Below are 20835 nucleotides of genomic sequence, written 5' to 3' on the forward strand. Positions count from 1 at the left end.
GGTCTGAGGAAGCTAACTTTAGATGATCTCAAGTTGCTCAATGAAGTAGAAGGTTACACCATCTTCACTATGTGTGTTGGGTAGAATTAGAGGAAAAAATTGACAATTTGGAACAGGTAATATGGGGAATGAGACAGAGAATCAAGAAGGAGAAAATAGAAGAGATGCCAAACAGGAGCAGGGGTTCAACAGAGTTTTGGTAACTCAAATTTGTAGTGGCTGAAGTCAGCTGGATTTTGAGACAGTTTTTCAACAGTTTTTCAATAGTTCTGGAGTAAGGATTCATATATTAAGAATGGCAGAATTCAGAGAAGCAAAGGATTCAAAGCTAGTGAGACATTAAAGTGGCTAAAAATGTAGTTAAGTATGAATGTGGATGCATGTGTATGAATAGGCGGTGCAGTGGAAAGAGTGCCAGGCCTGGAGTCAGGAAGACTTATCCTCATGAGCTCAGATCTGGGCAAGTCACTTCATCCTGATTGCCTTAGTTTCCTCATCTGTAAAATGAGCTGGAGAAGGAAATGGCAAACCACTCCAGGATCTTTGCCAAGAAAACTCTAAATGGGGTCATGAAGAGTTGGACGTGGCTCAACAACAACAATGGAGGCAAGGGAGGGTAGGCCAGTGTGAAGGTGATGGACAAGGAGAATAGAGACTGGAAAAGGGACCAAAGTGAGGTTACGGAGCAGGGGAAGGTTAACATGAGCAGAAGAATAAATGATAGTTATTAGAGAGCGAAATTTCATGTTCCAGATCTTTGAGATGGTGACATTCTGAGAAATGAGAAAGTCTAATGTGTACCCATGATCATGCTTGTTTTTGGCTGAAGCAGGGTGAAGAAGGTCACTGAATTTCAGAAGGTTAAGGAATTGAGAAGTCAGGTTGCTAATGGAGTCATCAATATGAATATTGAAGTCTCTGAGGTTGCTGGAAGAATATGGGAAGGAGGTGGAGGAAGAGGAAAACTATAAGCTAGATGCTTGTTATTTTACAAGAGGGATTAACTCTTGCAAATTAAAAGCCATGTCCTTTCGAGTCTGGATGTTACTATATCCTTCTGCATTTCAAAATATTTAGATGTCCCTTCCAAAAGTCCTTTTGAATTTCTGATTGAAAACTTTTTTCTTTAAGTAAAACTGCTCCTAGATGCCACGAAAGTGGAGTAGAAATCTCAGTGGTCAAAGCAGTTTTTTTTTAAGTTCTTAAAAGACTCATATTTCAACAGCCTGAGCTCTAGGTTTCAGTGAAGCACATGAACCAGGACAACTTGACATTAACATCAGTCCAATAGCAGTGTCAGAAGTATCATTTGCAATTAGGACCTGAAAAAATAACAAAGTGGTAGGAGATGATCAAATCACAGCAGAGACGATAATAGCTCTTGACATGTGCTACCTAACCAAGCTGATTGAACTATTCAATGAGGTTTGCAGGAAAGGGGAGAGGAGGGAGGAGGAAAGCCCTTTCTGATCATTGAAAAATGGAATCATTATTCAAATACCTGAGTGCTTCAGGAACAGGTAAAGGGAGACCAGTATGACAATGTATGGTCAGGGTAGACATACCCATGTAATGTTTAATCAGGGTCAAAAATATAATGAAAACAGTAATCTTGGATCTTAATGGGTAGAGCGAAGACACTTTGAAAAAATGGAAAATGATGTCACCTCTCAATTAATCCAACCAAATAAAAGGCACTAGATGAACAGAAAATCTTTTTTCCTCTACTCCCTATTCTCTAGACTACCTGACTTCAAAACCAATTGAAAGCAAGAAGTGTTTTCCATCTCTAATAGGTCTATGCAGCTACTGTTAAGGATATTTATGTGTTCCTCCTAAAAATGCTCACAAACAAAATCCAGTGAGTGTAAGAATCATTATTTGAGAGTATTGCATAGAATATAAGCCCATCGAGAGCAAGAATAGTTGTAGTTTTGGGGTATCCTCAGTGTTTATCACAGTGTGTAGTAGATGGTTAATAAATGCTCATTGAGAGAAGGTACAACTTGGGAACAGCACATAATGACATATGATGGGTGGTTAACGAGTGGTATGGCACCTCATGGGGCAAGTTATTTGTTCAAAGAAGTGCTATTTGAAATATTGCATTTATTCCTTCTGACCTTGTATCTAAAAGAAAATAATTCTTTTCCTAACTCATGTTCCCTTAAGAGTTTGTTTTTTGTGGCTTCTATAACTGCTGGATTATTCATTTTTATTTCGGGCTGGCCCTGAAACCTGTAAAAAATCTAAAAGATTCTCTGTTTGGGTTTCTGAGCATTATGAAGGCATGATTTTAACATCACAATTGTAATGACACTGATTTTAAGTGAATATATGAGTGTGTTCTCCTAGTTGAGGTTAGTCATTTATTTCCAAATTCAGGATTTTTTACTCTTCCTCTATAAAGACAGTATTTTGCCTCTTCAGATATTTTAGCTTAGTCTACTTTAAGACAACCTTATTCCTACAGGCTTTCTTCCCCTCACCCTCAAGCTGCCCCTTCTGTTTGTCATCAATATCCTCAGTTTTAGAATAAGTTTTTAATTTTATTTCCTGTTCCCTTTTCTAAAAAAGAATTCCTTTCTGTAACTCTGTTCAACATTTCTCTTCCATTTCTATCTATTTTAGACTTCTATTCCTTGATTCATGGTCTTTATTTAATCTTTCTTTAGTTTCTGTATTCCTTGTGGAATTAAAGGTTTTTTTTCTTTCTCATGGTTTTTCCCTTTTGTTCTGAATCTTCTTTCACAACATGACTAATGTGGAAATATGTTTAATATGATTATACATGTATAGCCTATTGCTTGTCATCTTGGTGATGAGGGAAGGGAGGAAAAAAATTGGAACTCAAAATCTTATAAAAATGAATGTTAAAAACTATCTTTACATGTAATTGGAAAAAAAAATACTATTAAGTGGGAAAAAATAAACTCCTGCAGCCTCAAAAAAAATTATCTTAAATGTAGTCTTAGTCCAGTCTGTTCTTTAATAGAAAGTCTCTCTAAAAATCAGTACCGATTTACTAACTTTCATAGTTTAGGCACTTTTTGCCATGTATAGCACCCACCGTTCATCAATTTGCATACATAATAATGGGTTGGGTTCCCAGGTGGTGGCTGTTACATTAAGTTCTAGAAGAATTTTGCAGGTATGTGCATTTATACCTACAGCTCATTAGAGAAATTCTCTTCTCCCCCTCCCCAAGAGATCTGTCTCTGGAGCCAGATTTGTCTACTGGCTTCTTTCTTGCTCCAAACCTAGCCTGACTGGAACTGTCTGATTGCATCTTTAAAAGTCAGTCAGATGTATGGCCACACATTTTTCATCTAATAGCTTTGCTGACTTCTGGTTCAATCAGAGAGGTGATCATACCTTTGAAAGGGATAATGGGGTTAATACTTTAAGAACCCATCATGTGTAATGACATCTATCTGTCTATGTAGCTAGTATTTATATAGTGCTTTAAGGTTCGGAAAATGTTTTATAAATATTATCTCATTTTATCCTCAAAACAAGCCTGGTATGTAGGGGCTATTATAATACTAATTTTATTTTGAGGATACTGAAGCAGACCGAGGTTAAGTGAGCTGCCCAGTGTCACAAAGCTACTAAATGTCTGAGGTTGGATTTGAATTCAGGACTTCCTGATTGCTATCCAGTTCTCTAGCCACTATGCCCTCTAAGTATCTCTCCCATGAGATGCTAAGCTCAGGAAGGAAATAAAATGTTTTTCTTGATATTGTCACATTAACTTCATATATAAGCTATATTCAAAAATGGCCTCCATATTTTTATTTCTAATCCTGTTCAATTCAAATACTTATAATCAACCTAATGCTGTTCTGGGCAAAAGGAATGAAAGATGAAGTTCTAGCCCTCAAAGATCTTATTGTAGAAAGCAAAACATATGTCACATGAAATGGATAAAGAATTATGCAGTACAGCAGATAATTACGTGTCAAAATGTGTGGTTCAGACCATATGAAAATTTAACTGAAAAGAAAAATTAAACTTAATAAATTGCTGCCAGTTCACGTTCACCTTTGTGGCATTTCTGAGGTGGGGGTTCTGAGCCTGCCTGAGAGTTTGGGGTCATTTGCCTTCTTGTATCTGCCTCTCAGGAAGGGCTGCTCATTGTTATCCTACCTGTCTGCTCTACCCACTTCTTTGTTATATGTTGGCTTTACCTGATATCACTCCGTTTTATGAGCAATCTCATTTAAGCCCCAAGCATTCTCGGTGTGCTCAGGGTTTTGAGTTTTTATCAGTTTTGTGTGATGAGCAAATTCTAAGGCATTTTTTAAAGGAAGGCCTTTCTTCACTCAGATTCATATCTCTTATTGCTACAAGCTGGTCCCTGATAGGTTTTGTCTGGCTTAAATTCATAGGGTTCAGATATATAAAGGGGGAAAATATGCCTGACTTTTTTTTTTGCCTCTAACAATGCATGTGCAAATACAGAAGCAGTCAGTTTTTACCCACTATTCCCAACTATCAACCTCAGTGACAGTTTATAGGGATTTCAAACTAGACTTTTCCATTCTTCTTTTCCTAATGGAAATGTTTTAAAAGCAGGCTTTTTGCTCATTTCCTTTTAGGGATAAAATGTTCAGTATCTCTTTATAGAACTTTACCATAACCATCTTCATTCTCTTGGCTGAGGAGAACCTTAAAATGTTTTCCACAATGGAATGTAAATTCCTTGAGGGCAGGGGACCATTTCATTTTTGTCTTTGCATTTCTTGCAACTAGTACAGTGTCTACCACATAGCAGGCATTTAATAAATGTTTTCCTAATTGAATTAATTTTTTTAAATTTTTATGTACTCTATCACACATCTTCTGGACTAGTTCTTTATTTAGAAAGTCTCTCAAATTTCATTAACTAAGGTTACCATGATGAGATTGAATCATCTTTAATATACATTTGTTATGTGGCATTTAAGTCACTTTCCACAGTAACATCTTCATTGCCATGTACTTTTGAGAATAGAAGATAATTAGTTGGCTTTATCACCTATCATCAGTTAGTACCTTATTGATCCATATATGCATTCTCATATAAGTCAAAATGTCACACTCTCAAAATGAGGTCATATTGAAAGAAAAATATAATTACATATAAATATTTAATGAAAATTAACACCAATTATATGCTATATTCAGGTTCTATACAGTCCAAGTTATGGAAGAAGGGAGCACACAACCTTTGCCCTACACCATCGCATTATTTATTGACTTACCATTGGCTATGTGCCACTGAGCTAAGAAATCTTGTAACTAATATGGAAATGACCCAGTTTCTCCAGTAGTTCTTGGTCAGTCATTACAAGAAGATGTATATTGGCTATTAGAAAACAATTGAATATTGAAATTGACACTAATTAAAACAATGTTAGTTGGTCTTCTAAAAATGATGTGATTTTCCCAGCCTTCTGATTTCTTTTCCACTATGTCACCATCATCACTGTTTATCAATTCATGCATGAATGTATGTATCTGGGGCATGTACTATAGATGGTAGTAAGTGCTGGAAATGTGGAGAGAAATGAGGATTAAATTGCACACGAGAAATTATACAGAGCTTTCAATGACCCCAAATTCCTTTTAATTGAAAAATCCTGTGCTTTTAACATCATTTCAGTAATGGCTGTGAATCCTAGAACACCATTATCTCAGAGGACTTAATCAAGTTAATTAAAAATTAAGATAACTCAAGGAGCAATGGAAAGACATACTGTGTGGCTAGAAGCTAACAGCAGTATATAACCAGGAGGGACACCATAGAGCCTTAGATTTGGATTCAAGAAGACATGAGTTGAAATCCTATTATCACCACTATGTTGGGTGAGTCACAAACTCTCTAAGTTTTCATATAATTAAAATTTTCCATTTTATCTTATCTGATCCTCTATACTTTGTTTAGTGATCAATTTATCCATCATCAATAGATCTAAAATGTAACTTCTACCTTGCTCTTCTCATGGATTTTCAATGTGACCTTTTATCTCTAAGTCAAGTACATATGTGTAGCTTACCTGGATATATATGATGTGAAGTGTTGGTCTCATCTTAGTTTATGTCACCCTGCTTTTCAGGTTTCCCAGGAGTTTTTGTTGAATGGTAAATAATTACCCCAAGAGTTGAGGTCTTTGGTTTTATCAAATGCTAGTTCATAATGTTCTTATGCTCCTTTATGCTGTGTACCTAAACTATTCCACTGATTGACCTCTGTATTTTTTAACTAACTCATTTTTAATAGTGTTGCATTGCAGTATAGTTTTATTGCTAGGCTCCTGAAGAGAAGATTCTTCTTCAAGTATGAATTAGACTAGGTAGCCTCTATCATCTCTTCTAACCCAGATTAATTTCTTCTGCAATCATCCTGAATTATATAGTTCTTGTGAAAAAATATTTTGGTGCTACTTTTGGTTGATTGCAAGAGAGTCAACAGTGTGACGTAGCGAAAAAATGCTAGCGATAAAGCGATAAACCAGACTCCATGAAGAGAAGCACATTCAGCATTCAGAATGATGCACATGATAGTACACCTTTATTCCTTTCTTTTCGGAGCATATAGCTAGAATTTTATTTAGTTCTGCCCATTACTTTTAAAGGTTTTTTGATAAACAAGACAGTATTGAGATGAAAGTAGGCAGCTAGGCAGCACAGTAGAGAGGGTCCTGGGCCTGGAGTCAGGAAAACTCACCTTCCTGAGTTCAAATCTGGCCTTAGACACTAGCTAGCTGTGTGACCCTAGGCAAGTCACTTAACCCTGTTTGCCTCAGTTCCTCATCGGTAAAATGAGCTGGAGAAAGAAATGGCAAACCACTCCAGTACCTTTGCCAAAAAAAAAAAAGAAACCACCAAAAAAATACCCAAATCAAATTAAATGGGGGTCATGAAAAATCAGACATGGCTGAAAAAAACACTGAACAACAACATTGAGATGAGGGGGAAAGGATTGACATGTCTCGAGACTGAGTCACATGAGTATGAATGGAACTAGTGATGCTTAGTTAGCATTCAGCAACAATCCATCAAGAATTTAACAAAGACCAAGGATTTGTATGACTCTATTCTAGGTCTGGAATTTACAGTCTAATGGGAGATTTCAACATGAAAAAATAAATATATACATGATTAAGGAAGGAAAAGAATGGACAATCGTGAAGATCTGGAAAGCTTGCTGTGAAATAGGAGGTGTCACATAAGCTGAGCATCAAAAGACACTGAGGTCCAAACAAGCAGAGATGAGACAAGAGTTTATTCCAAGTATTGAAGACTGTGTAAAGGAGGGAGATGAAATGTCAAGAATGGGGAATAGCAAGAAAGCTGATTTGGCCAAATTCAGATTGAGCAGAGCTTTAAATTCCAAGCCAAAGAGGGATTTAAAAAAAAAACACACAAATATGAAATGATTAAAAGTTCTTGGGCCTGGTAGTTTAATAGTCATTACTGAGAAGACCAGTCTTATGGGAAAATGTTTTCTTTAAAAATCCTGTAAGGTCTGTTATATAGAACAGTCTTCTATAGAAGAGATACTAGGCTAGACTTGATATAGCTTGGACCTCAAAGGCTGATTAGGAGCAATAAGTGAAAATTGTAATCCTAAGAGAAAAATAAGGAAACTACGCTATATGTCAGTCATTTAATCTATTGTTTTAGACTTTAAAATAACTAGACAGCATAAGGTTGGGATATTACTGTGGTATAAAATGATGAAAAGACTCAGACGTAGGAAGGAAGAGGTTATATATCCTCAGAGAATCAGAGGACAAACAAGTATAGTATGGTTTTACATAGATGTATGTGAATATATATATACATTATATACATATATATGTATGTATGTATATATATATATATATGAGCATGGTTATAGATATCTAAATACTTTTTATATATGTAAGTACATATGTGTGCACATATATATCTGTGTGTATATGTAAGCATGTGTATACATGTATGTATATGAGTGTATGTGTATGCTTAATTGTACCTTACTGGGGGTAAGGAAGGAGGGGGAAAAAAGAACAAAGTAAAAAGTGCATGGCAGAAAACAAAAGAAAACTTACAAGGAGGCAAAAATGGACAGCTCTGAACACAATGTCTATTTATTACATAGGCTTTCTTGAAAAGGAAATTTATTGCTGTATATTTAGAATCCTCTTATATTCTGCTGTGTACATGGCAATGCTTTTTTTTCTTTTCTTATTTTGTATCCAAGTTTTAATATTTAAGTTTATAATGTTTCTTTTTATTTTCTTATTGTATAATTCTTTTGTGTATTTAAGTTTAAAACAAATTAATTTAAAAAAAAAAGAAAATTGTAACAAGGCAGATTTCAGATCAAGAAAAAGCACAGCTTTCTGATAAGTAAAGCTGGCCAAAAAGAGAAATGTGTTGCCTTGAGAGGTAGTGAGTTCTCACCATACAGAGGGTCTTAAGTGGAAGCTGGATGACCACTTACTGGAGAGTTTTGTGTTTTTCCAAGGGATTCCAGACAGCATCTGATTTCTCTTCCAAAACTGATATTCTCTGACTTTGTGAGCAGTAGCAGATAATGGATAGAAGTACAGGGAGATAAGATGCCAGCATCAGGGAGGATGAGCAGTGAGAAAATGGTGAGTGTCACAGTAGGCAGGTGGTCTTTGTTCCGGCAGCAGACAATAAGTAGTACTCAAGGTCAGCACACATTTGCTATTGGAGGGATCTGACAACAGATACCAGGGACCTAGATGAGTATTTATTTGATAGTCAAGGAGGAGTACAATAATAATTAAGGGATTTTGATCCATTAGTGATCTCATAACCAAACTTCATTCCCAGATCTAGATCCCAGACAAACTCAGTTTGTCTAAAATTGAACTCATCATCTTCAACCCCAAACCAGTTTCACTGCTGATATTTCCTGTCTCTTTCAATGATGCATTTGTCAAATCCTACCAATTATTCCTGAAAAAAATTCCTTTAATATTCAGTTAAAAAATTGTCTCTATTCTTGAGGAGCAGACATTACACTGGGAGTATATGTCATGTAAATAAATAAGTAAAAACCTGATAACGTGAGAAGGAAATGATCATTTAAAACCAGGAGATCAGAAAAGTCTTTCTGTAGGAGATGGCATATGAGATGAGCCTTGAAGTAAGGCATGCTTTCTGACAGGCAGAGCATTTACTGAGGCAGGCAGTGAACTGTGATGGAAATTATACTAGATATAGAGCCAGAGGATTTGGATTTGAATCCTGAGTCTGCTAGATAATGGCTATATGACTTTCATGAAATCACCTAACTTTTCTGGGCCTCAGTTTCCTCATATGTAAAATAATGTGTCTGTATTAGATGATGTCTAAGGTCCTTCATAGCCCCAAACCTATGATCTTTTGTGTGAAGCATCATGCTAGGTCCTGGAGATACAAAAATGAAAGACAGCCCAGTCCACTGTTCTCAAGGATTGTACCATCTAACAAGCCAGATTCATTTATTAAAAAATTATGCTATGTGGAGGTGTCATACTCATGGCCTGCGAGCCACATGCAACCACCAAAATTCCCCAATGCAGCCCAAAGCACATTAAAATGAATTTAGGAAACATTTGACAAAATAAAAATACAGTAAAACATAGGTAATGTTAATTTGTGGTTTCCTAAGTCGATGCATAGCCCACAGGGATCTGTTGAGTTTGACACTATTGCTATGCAGAAGAATATAGCATGAGAAAAGAATATTTGATGAGAATTCCATCGAAATTATTTCAATATTCTTCGAGATGGCTTCCTCAAGTCGTCTGTCCCCGCTCTAGTCCATACACCACTTTGGTCATGTCGATCTGCTTAAAAAAAACTTAAATGACTTTTTATGGCTTTTTGGGGGTCCAAATTCTACTACTTGGCATTCAAAGGCTTACATGATGTGTCCCTACTATTTCTAACTGCTCATATTATTCCCAAACCATATTATTCTCTAAACTAGTCATGGAAAATGATCTCACTGTCCTGCAAAACAAAACAGCATAAACAAAAATTATCTGAAATATCTCTTCTCTGCTTTTACAAATATTTTCCATCCTTCGATATTATGTACCCTTCCACCACACAGCACAATACCTGGTGCATAGTCTCTTAATAAATGTTGATTGATTGGTTGATTCACAAGGCCAAAATCAAGACCTTCATCTTACATGAAAAGCTACCGCCTGCATTCATATCTATATCCTTCAAAATCTTTGAATGTTTACAGTTTCTACCATAAAAGTTAGCACTTACTATATGCTATGATATTGCTCAGAATGTAAGTCTCATCTCCCTGATCAGTTCACAAGCTCCTTTAAGGAAGGGATTATGTTTTATACTTCCTTTGTATCCCCCTCCCCCAGAATAATAAATGCTAATTGACCAATTTCCTTAGTTTACTAGTATAAAAAGATTAGAAGGGTACTATACATGACTAGACACTCATGTTCAAAGGTAGCCTCACCATAATTTTAAAATCAGATTTAGTACATTGTCCTCTCTAAAACTCTTGCTTATAATCAGTGAGAAAAATTTAACATGAAAATTCTTCTAAAGCCATATCCTAAAAGCTACCTGCAAAAAAGTAAATTAACAATATGTAGAAGTCCTTGGATTATTTTTTTTGGAAAGCCACATATTTTCTACCTTTCCCAACTCAATTCTGTGTATATTTCATTACAGCATTAAAAGTGTATGACTTAAAGTGATAAGAATTACTGTATTATCCAGCTTCAGAATGTACTGTATACTTACTATCCTTTATTCCAATGCTCCAATGGGACTCTGGTGTCAAACGTCGGTATTCCTTCCAAGGATACAAATCATAACTCATCAATGCCTGCCCTTCCTGTGCAATTCATGTCCATGCTGTGTCATAAATCCAACAAATGGAATGTACCCAATATGCTGGAGGCCTGCCTTTCTCTCCTCTTGACAGTGTGCATACTCCAATTGGGCCTATGTTTTGCACCGATTACAAAAGAACCTAATTTTTCCCCCAGTTATATTTCCTCAATACTAGTTTTTGCATTGCATCCTCCATGTAATTAATTCATATATAGGTATATATGAATATACATATACACACATGTGTATACACATACACACACAAAAAAATACCCACCCACCATACCCTCTATTGCCACAGCACTTACATTTTTAACACACTCTTCATGTGTGATTTGTCAAGAGTGGATTTACAATTCTACCACTCTGTCGGACAAGAACGTAAGACCTCTCTCCTTTGTTAATGTAAGCTAAAATGTAGCATGAAAATGCCTTTAGAAGTTCTTTTTGGTACCCCCAAATTGTTAATTCTATTTAAAAAAAAACAGCTTTGTTAAATGGATTCTTTGTCGGGGAGGCTAATAAAAGTATCATGATCCCATCAGTATCCAGGAAACTTTGTGCTGAAATGCCTCTGATAAAGCTGTTGGTCCTGCTTTATCAGTAAAGCATCTTAGTTATCCAGTTAAATAGGACTTTTTTTCCCCTACTCAAATGTGCACTTTAGGGATTTTAATACATTTGCCAGTGGCTGACTAGCTTTATGGGATTTATGCATCAGTGCAGCTACAAAATCAAGTTTCAGTGCTGAATATGTGTAAAGTTCTTAATAAAATTAGTTTCTTCATCCTCTTCTCCCCTCCCCAAATCTTGAGATTTTGGTCTTCAGTGATTAGCATTTAGAGAATCATTTTGCTTTCAGATTCATTTGCACAGCAATGGAAAGTAATCATGTCTTGCAGTTGCAACATTGGATGCAATGACATTCTAGAAGTGTCAATTAAATAGATGTAGAATTTAGTAACCAATCTCTATATTTACGATGTAAATTATTAAACCAGAGCATCACAGTGCATAGCTCAAGAAAGCCAGTGTTTAAAGTGTTCATCAGCTTCTATGAATTTTTTAGAACAGTGTAGCAGGTTGAAACAGCTATCTACACATTTCTATTTGTTCTCTATATCCTATCTACTTTCTAGGGAAAAGGATGTCCATAATAGCCTCTGCCTCAGAGTTGAGATGTTAATCATGATATGGTTCCCTATATGATAGTTCTGTTCAAATTTATGTTTTTCTTTGTGTCTCATAATAGCTTTCTTTGTTTTTTCTTCTCTCTGTCTCTCTGTCTCTGTTTCTGCCTGTCTGTCTGTCTCTCTCCTTCCCTCCACTTAAAATTGCCTTTGAATATGAAGGGTGGTTCCCAGGATCAGTAGCTAGGGCAGAAGGTGAGATGCTGGCCATGGTTCTGTAATAGACATCCTATTTGCTATTCTAGCACCTGAATCTAATAGGAAGAAAATAATGCCTTCATGGTATGACTATTGCTATAGAGAACCACATAAAAAAGGCAATGGCTGTATCTGTACTAAAGAATTCTCTGAGCACAGGGAAGCTCACAAGAACAGCCAAAGAAGCCTCATTTATGGCTAGTTATCATAACCAAAATGCTTCTCAGAATGATGACATTTTCTTCTTAGCTTTACAACTGTGCTTGTGTTGGCTGAAATTGGGTTATTATAGGATTTTGGGTCCTCTGAGTAAATGCTACCATCATGTTCAATGATCTGGCCCATCATTCCCAGTACTGTAAGTAGTATGAAAACCGTTCTTGACTTGGGCAGCTGCTGGTGCCCAGAGTAAAAATGTTTCATCTTCTATGTGTTCTGAAGAGCAGGGTTTCTTCATGGGGTCTACCAATCTTCATGTACATCTGTGGTTTAGAAGTAATCAGATACTAAGACCAGAATAATAGAGCCAGCAAAAAGTAAGTGATGTGAGGGGAAAGTTGGCACACAGATTAGTTCTGGACTTCCATCTAAGTTATAAATTTCTGAAGTGCTACCCTTATCCACCATTAGAGAGAGTAGACCTGGGTGGACACAGCAGCCATCATAAACAGAATGGAATGATAAATTGAAACTAACAACATGGAATTTAACAAGAATAACAGTAAATCCTGGCACTTGCTATCTACAAATAAATTATAAATACAAAATGAGAGTTACCTGGCATTAAAACTACCACTGTGAAAAGGACCTTGGGATTTCAGTGGACTACAAGTTCAGTGTGAGCCAAAATTGTGAAGTGGATGCTAAGACAGTTTATTAAGTCCTAGTACATTCACAAACTACGTCCAGAAAAAGGTGATCAGGATGCTAAGAGGACTGAACACTATGCATTATAAGAGTCAATTGATATAACCAACATGTTACCAATGTTTAGCCTAGGGAAAATAAATACTTCTGGGACACATGATAGTTGTCTTTAAGTATGTGAAGGACTGTCACACGAAGGAGGTATTAGATTTGTTCAACTTAGCCCTAGAAACAATGCGTAGAAATGGCATAGCATTAGATTATGGCTTGGGACTAGATGATGATGATATAATTATCAGATAGAGGAAAATCTTCCTGCCAAAGTAGAATGAGCAAGGGTGGCAAGTGAATTCTCTCTCACTAGAGATTTTTAATTGGGTGCTAAATTAATACTTGCTAAGGATGTGGGAGTTCTGTTTAGGTTAGGTAAAGACAAAATGGTCTCTGAGGTTCTTTCCAACCTTTACATTCTTTAAAACTTGTGTGGCTTTGAGTAAGTTATTTAGCCTTTCTGATTATTAATTTGCTTGTGTGAAAAATAAGAGGGTTTGAGGTAGATGATCTGTGTGCCTAAAGAGAGTAACACAAACGCACAGGAAATTCATTAAATAAGTTAGGCTTTAAAAAGAAAAAGTACAAAAGATTGGGTACAAGTTAAGGTAATAGAGAATGAATAGGAGTGTGGCACCATTGTATAAAAACAGCATCAGAAATGGCAAAGCTCAGAAGGATGTGAGGTTGGTGAGGGAAGCTAAGACCAAAAAAGAAATGATGTCTTTATTTAGCATAGATGAGCCAATGAAATACGACAACAGTAAGAAGACAGAGTTCTTCAGATCTTATTTTGTTTCTGTTTTCACTGCATTAGAAATGACAGAACAAAAACTATTGACAGAGAACATATTTAGAATTGGAAGCCAGCAAGTACAATACAACTCATTTTACAAATAATGAAACTGAAGCCAAGTTCCTTAACTCAGTCCCTCAAACTGGCTCAAGGTTACATTCCTAGTAAGTGTCTGAAGCAAGATTTGAACCCCAGGCTTTGAAGCCCAGCATATACACTGTACCAGAGGATTGGTACCCAAGATAAATAAGGAGGTAGTAACTTAACATCCAGTGCCATTTGATTAATTCAAGTCACTTGCTCCAAATGAACTCTGTTCTCAGGTGCTAAAAGATTACTGAGTCATGACATTAAAAATATTGTGGAATGGGGGAAATTAGAGAAGGGCAAGTTCCTCAAATTTCTTTTTTTAAAAGAAAAAAAACAAAGTCTACAAGTTATGGGTCAGTGAAGGATTTCTATTTCTGGAGAAATTCTTTATTGGATCATGAAAGAGATGGTTGGTAAACAACTGGCTAGTGCTGACTTGTCTTTATTAAGTACAAGTCATTCCAGACCCACCACCTTTCCTTGACAAAATTACTATACAAGTACAGGAGGGGAACACTGTGAGTACACGTTTTCATTTATTTAAATTTGAACTCAGCTTTTAATAAAAGTATCTCAGACCGTTCTAATAAAGAATAAAGAGAGAGATGAACTGGATAACAAATAATCAGATGGGTTCAGAACTAGTTGGATAATGTTCTAAGTTGTTAATAGTTTAATTCGAGTATGCAGGAGCCAGCCTGAACCAGCTCATGAGAACCAATTATTAGATTCACTGTGAGTACTTACACCTTGAAAATTACCAAATACTATATATCAGGTATTGATTTATTGGTTTTTTATTGTTTAGACTTGAGAAATTATGAATAAAATAATATTTAAATGGTATTAAACAATTATATAAAATGTTATTAAACTAATAAAATACTAATAATGTTATAAATAATGTTTAAAGATTAAATTCTGCCATTCATATTTTTCTTGAAATTCAGTTATTAAACATTTGCCAGCACACCACTGGTTCAATGTCAATATGGTAGGAGGTACTCAGTGGAGTCATCCAAAAATCTGTGTTTGGACCTTTGCTGTTTAACATTTTTATCAATGACAGGTAGATGAATAGATGGTGTGCTTATCAGATTTAGAGATGACACAAATCTGGAAGGGTTAACTAACAGTGGATGACATAGTGGCATTCCAAAAGGACCTTGATGTGCGAGAGTATTGGGCTGAATCCAAAATGAAGGAATCCAATCAGGATAAATATAAAGTCTTGCACTTGGGCACCAAAAAAGATCAATTTTGCAAGTATAAGATGGAGGAGGCATGGATGAACAGAAGTTGTTCTGAAAAGGAACTGGGGTTTTTAGTATACTACAATTTCAACATGAGTCAGTTGTATGAAATAGGAGCCAAAAAAAAAAAAGTCGATTTGAGCTTGGACTGCATTAAAAGTGGAATAGCTTCCAGGAAAGGGGAAGTGATAGTCCCATTGTATGCTCTACTTGTCAGAACTGAGTATTTTGTTAAGTTGCAGGCACCATGGCTTCTGGAGGACACTGCTGAATTGGAGAGTGCCCAGAAGAGGGCAACTTGGATGGTGAAGGGTCAAACATATCTGAGAACTGGAGATGTTCAACCTTAAGAAGAGAAGTCTTAGGGAGGATCACATAACTATCTTCAAGTTTTTGAAGGGCTTTCAGGTGGAGGAGGGATTAGATTTGCTTTATTTGGCCTCAGAGGGCAGAATCAGAAGCAATGGGTAACAATTGCAAAGAAGTTAATTTAAGATGAGTCAGGAAAAGTCAGAAAAAAAATTTTTAATAGAGCTGTCTCAAAATGGAATGAGCGACCTCAAGAGGTATTGGCTTCTTTCCTATCCAGCAGAGACTGAACAACCACTTGCTGGGTATATTATAGTAGGGATTGCTTTTATGTACAGATTGAACTAGACGGTCACTGATTTCCCTTCCAACTCTTAAATCCTATGATCCTATAATTTTTAAGATTCTTTCTCTAAATATCTAAAACCTATAATATTTTGACCAAAAGTAAGAATTTTCTAATTATGACTATTGGTTCTCATAAGGTAGTGAGTTCCCCATTTATGGAAGGGATCAAGCAAATGCTGGATGACCTATCTGATAGGAAATTAGAATAATGACCTTCATGGTTCCTTTTAACTCTACGGTTTTCTGCATACAGCTGCTGAAAAAGATAGACTCTCTTAAATTGCCTTGCTTTCATTCTCTGAATGAGGTTGAGGAATTTTACACAGACTTGCAGCTTTTTCTTTCTCCTTGACTACAGTATAGATGAAACTCATAAACAGTCATGATGCATGTGCATTCTTCAATATTTTCTGTAATACTTCACACCTCAGGGAGTATAACAAGTGTCATCAGAATTCTGTTTACTCTGCTTGAAATATCGGCGGAGAAAGAAGACTGATCTTATAGCAACATCAGATTTGGGTTGTAATACAATCTGGGGGGTTAATAGTTTGGGCTCTTCTCCTGCCTCTATGATCTTGAGGTCATTTAAGACTTATTGACTGTAATCATTGTTATCCTGTGGGTCATAAAAGGTTTCACATGTTCTAGGACAATAGCTTGAAGGTTTCCTTTGGAAACAGATTTAAGCAGCTTGGCAAATGAGTAGTCCCATCTACTACCTATAGATGTTCTCTATAAATAAAGTAATCTGGATTTTGTTTTTAAGTAAACCTTAGATATGTGTGTCTTTTAATATCAGAAAGCTACATACTTCCTAATCATTAAGATAAAACAGAGCTATGAAAGGGAGGGGGAAAAGAGAAAGAAACCTATTACTGCCGTCCAGGAGTCAGTAAGAATAATACCTTACATTATCAGAAAGGGCAGTAGCAAAATTACTAGTGCAGAGAACAAGTAAGGGCTTCTTTCTTTTCCTCTTTGACTCACTTTCTACCAATTTGTGATCAAGATCTTAGAAAGAATTACATTCCACCTTAGGTGGAGCTGGCAGAAACACATTTTCAATTACCAGCAGGTGACAATAGAACAACAATGTCAGTGTTTTTTTTAAACAAGGTTATGTCTTGGTTTACAAAGGTGACTATTTATAAATGACTGAACAAGATTCTCTCACAAATGATGTTATTCTTTTGAAGTAAAAAATGTTGAAGTTATGGGTATGGGAACATTTGATTTATAACTTCCAGTTTCCTGGGGGTCAAGAGAATGTATATGTATGGGAAAGTGACTATATCAGATTCACTTTTACCTGACTTTAAAAAATTATTAATTACTAAAGATGGGAAAAGGGAATGAACTTATTTTTAGTGAACATAGTTCCTGATACCCACTCTTCTAACTGACTTAGAATACAGGATTCAACTTCCTTTAGCTCTCTGCAGAGGCAAAACTGGAAATGGTCAGCTCCCATGGAAATCTGAAACACCTAGATCTATAGGCTTAAATCATGTGCATATGTCACTGATTCCACACTTCATTCTGAAGCATCTTTAAATACACATAATTCTAAATCACACACTGTTTCAGGGTTCAATATCTAATAATTTCCAAAGCATACTATTTTCTGTGAACTTTCGCAAATATTTTGCATTGTAGAAACACCAGTGGGGCTGTGATGATATACATCCACAATTCAGGGTGAAGACCCAGTTTTTCTTGCATTCTGCAAGCAAACCAGATTTGTAACCTGCATACTCTCATTGTATAGGCCTCTCTTTTAAGTGAAGTTTCCTTGAATAGTGGGGGGAAAAAAGATTCTTTCCAAGGGGTTTTCAAAGGATTTTGGTACTGCTAGTAGATTTTTTTTTTGAGAAAAAATAAATCACTTACCCTATGGCCTTCTCTCTCTTAGACCATTTCTTAACCATTACCAATTGTTTAGAGCATTTTAAGAGGTATGTTAATGTTCATATACTTAACTCAGATTATCTCCAATCTGGATTGAAGGTTTTAACTATACCAAATCATCTCACCACCTTTTCCTTCCCCTGATTCCATTAACCTTAGTATTTCAAAGCAATCTAATTTTGGATAAATTGCTTTCCTGTGTTTTGGCTGCTAGCTTTTGACAAACGTGTTTTAAGTTTCACTCAAAGGCTAATTTTTTTCTTATTTTAACCACTGAATGCTTTATAAATTATGCTAGCAAGATGTCTTTTATTTCTCAAGTTTTAGCTGCTCAGAAATTATAATTTTCTAAAGCTGAAAAAAAACCCTTTAAAGATTGGTGCTGCAGTGAAATATCACTGACTAAATTGAATTGTTGGTGGGGAATATGTGATTAAGAAAACTCGTTCAGAGTTGTTTTTCCTCTGGTTGTGGGTGGTGTCAACCTTCCAGTGAGCTTAATAGCTTTTATTTATTGGTAAGCACAGCCATTCAACAAAGCATTCAATTTTAGTGATGAGAATGTCAAATCAGTTGATTTTCATTCTCAGAAATGTCCATACTAACTTCACTAGTCTATGCTATATTTCCACTTTTTATGGGAAAGCATCACATTACCTTGGCAATAGCCTTTAAAGGTACTGATGGAACCATCCAAAGTACTGCCATGGACCTAATCAAATTGCTCTTCTGCTAAAAAAAAATCTCCAGTAGCTCTCTATTGCCAATCAAATAAAGGTACAATTCCTTAGAACTTAGAGTCAGGTGTTTGCATCCTTTCTTGGATATTTAAAGACACTGTGATATAAACAAGTCTTCTCACTTCTCTGAACTTTAATTTCTTTATCTATAGAATAATAGAATATTATAGAATAATTGGTATAAGGATACCAATATTTGTAGTAGTTCCTTGACAGAGTCATTGTCAGATTCATATCTTTGTAATAGTGAATTGAACCATCTTTTCTCTCAACTCTTACCTAGCCCTTAGTGAATGAATGGGCATGGCCTCAAACTGAGACCTGGGAAAGATCTTATTTTAAAAAGGCCAAAGTCAGCCACTGCATCCTGGTCCATAGCCAGTAGTGTTGACCTTTGTCTTGTCACAGGACTTCGATGACTCTGCAGGAGACAGTGAGGATGATAACTTTACACAGCACTGCCCCCTCATATCCAATTCATGTGCAAGTCAAGACATCACTCTTGTGATGTCATTGGGTCCTCTTCAAGAATGAAGAATGAACAACAACTTTTTAAAAACAAAGAAAAGCAAGGAAAAAGGAAGATGCATTGAAGCATTAAAAATATTTAGAAAAGAACAGAAGGAAGCATAGACAAGCAAGACAGCTTTGAATGACCATGTTGAAATTCTAATATACTAGAAACAACAAAAAATCAAGTTATACATTATAGAATTACATTACTTCATGTAAAATCCTCTTTTTCTGTTCTTTATATTCTAAAGTTTACTTCTGAGAATGTTTATTAAATACAGAATAAAAATATTTTAAAGTACTTTGCAAACTGTAAAGTCCTATATAAATGATAAATGTGTATCATCATCATCATCATCATCAATGTTGGCACTCAAATCCCTCTACAGTTACCAGTCTACCTTTCTAGTCTTACATATTACATATTACTTTCTTCTATTCACTCTCTGTTCCCACTCAATTGGACCAATGGAAATCTCCCAAGCCCAACCTGCACTCAACCATATGGTTGAGATTACCTTTGCTCTAATACTCTTACTTTAAAACCCACTTCAAATGAATTGTAGAGTGGATGAAGGGGTGTCAAATGTAAGAAGACTGAAAAAATCAAAAGAGGTCATGTTATGAGGGCCTTTAAAAGCCAAACAAAGGATTTTATATTTAATCTCAGAGATAATAGGGAGCCACTGTTGTTGGTTGAACAAGAGAGTAACATAGTTGGACCTGTATTTTAGAAAGATTGTATTAGAAGGAGGCTAGATTGGAGTAGGGCAAGATATGAGTCAGGGAGACCAACGAACAGGCTCTTGAAACAGTCCAATGATGAAGTGATGATGAGGACCTGTACCAAGTCCAGGCAGCTATATAAGTACATTGAACATAATGTAGAGGGGAGAGGAGAGAGTAGTGGTGTGTACTATCAACTAAGTCTGAACTGTGCTTTCAGTATGTTTGTCTGACATATCTACAGGTACCAAAAGACAATGGTATTAAAGCTCTAGGTGACACGCTGCTTTTCCCCTTATTATATGAGTTTCTGATGTGCTGCCTAGGGTAAAAAGCTCTGATCACTGGCTCAATGCAGAATCATCTTGTCTTTTATGTCCCTAAGGAGGATAATTGGTCTACATATGAAATCAGAAATAGGTGGTCCTCAGACAGTAGCCTTGTGTTACTGGATCTACCTGTATGTCAAAAGTATATGAAAAAGGTTGACTTGCAGACGGGTCTGAGGCAAAGTGTTCTGAGATCCAAGCCTTTTACTTGAAAATAGAAAGGGTGAGTGATCTGACCATAAGAATATGTGCAAGAAGGTATTCATTCCATATAGAGAAAATTACATGAAATAAGGTGTAGGTCATTTTGGAGGGATGATTTGTAATTTAGGATTCGTAATAAGAAATCTGGAGCAGGATGAAATCATGTCTTCTGACTACAAGTCTAGTGCTTTTCTGACCTATTATAAGAATAATATATACCATTTATACATTGCTTTAATGTTCACAAAGCCCTTTATCCTCATTTAAAAAACCCCAAGAAGTAGATGCTATTATTATTCCCATTTTACATGTGAGAAAATTAAGGCTGAGAGCAATTAAGTGACTTGCCTAGGGTAGACAGCTGTCTAAAGCAGAATCTGAACTCAGATTGTCCTGACTCCAAGTCCAGCATGGTATAAGATGAATGAGTTCAAACCCAAGCTC

The sequence above is a fragment of the Phascolarctos cinereus genome, unplaced genomic scaffold, assembly GCF_003287225.1.
Source record: "Phascolarctos cinereus isolate Bilbo 61053 unplaced genomic scaffold, phaCin_HiC Scaffold_5;HRSCAF=322, whole genome shotgun sequence".
Taxonomy (NCBI): domain Eukaryota; kingdom Metazoa; phylum Chordata; class Mammalia; order Diprotodontia; family Phascolarctidae; genus Phascolarctos; species Phascolarctos cinereus.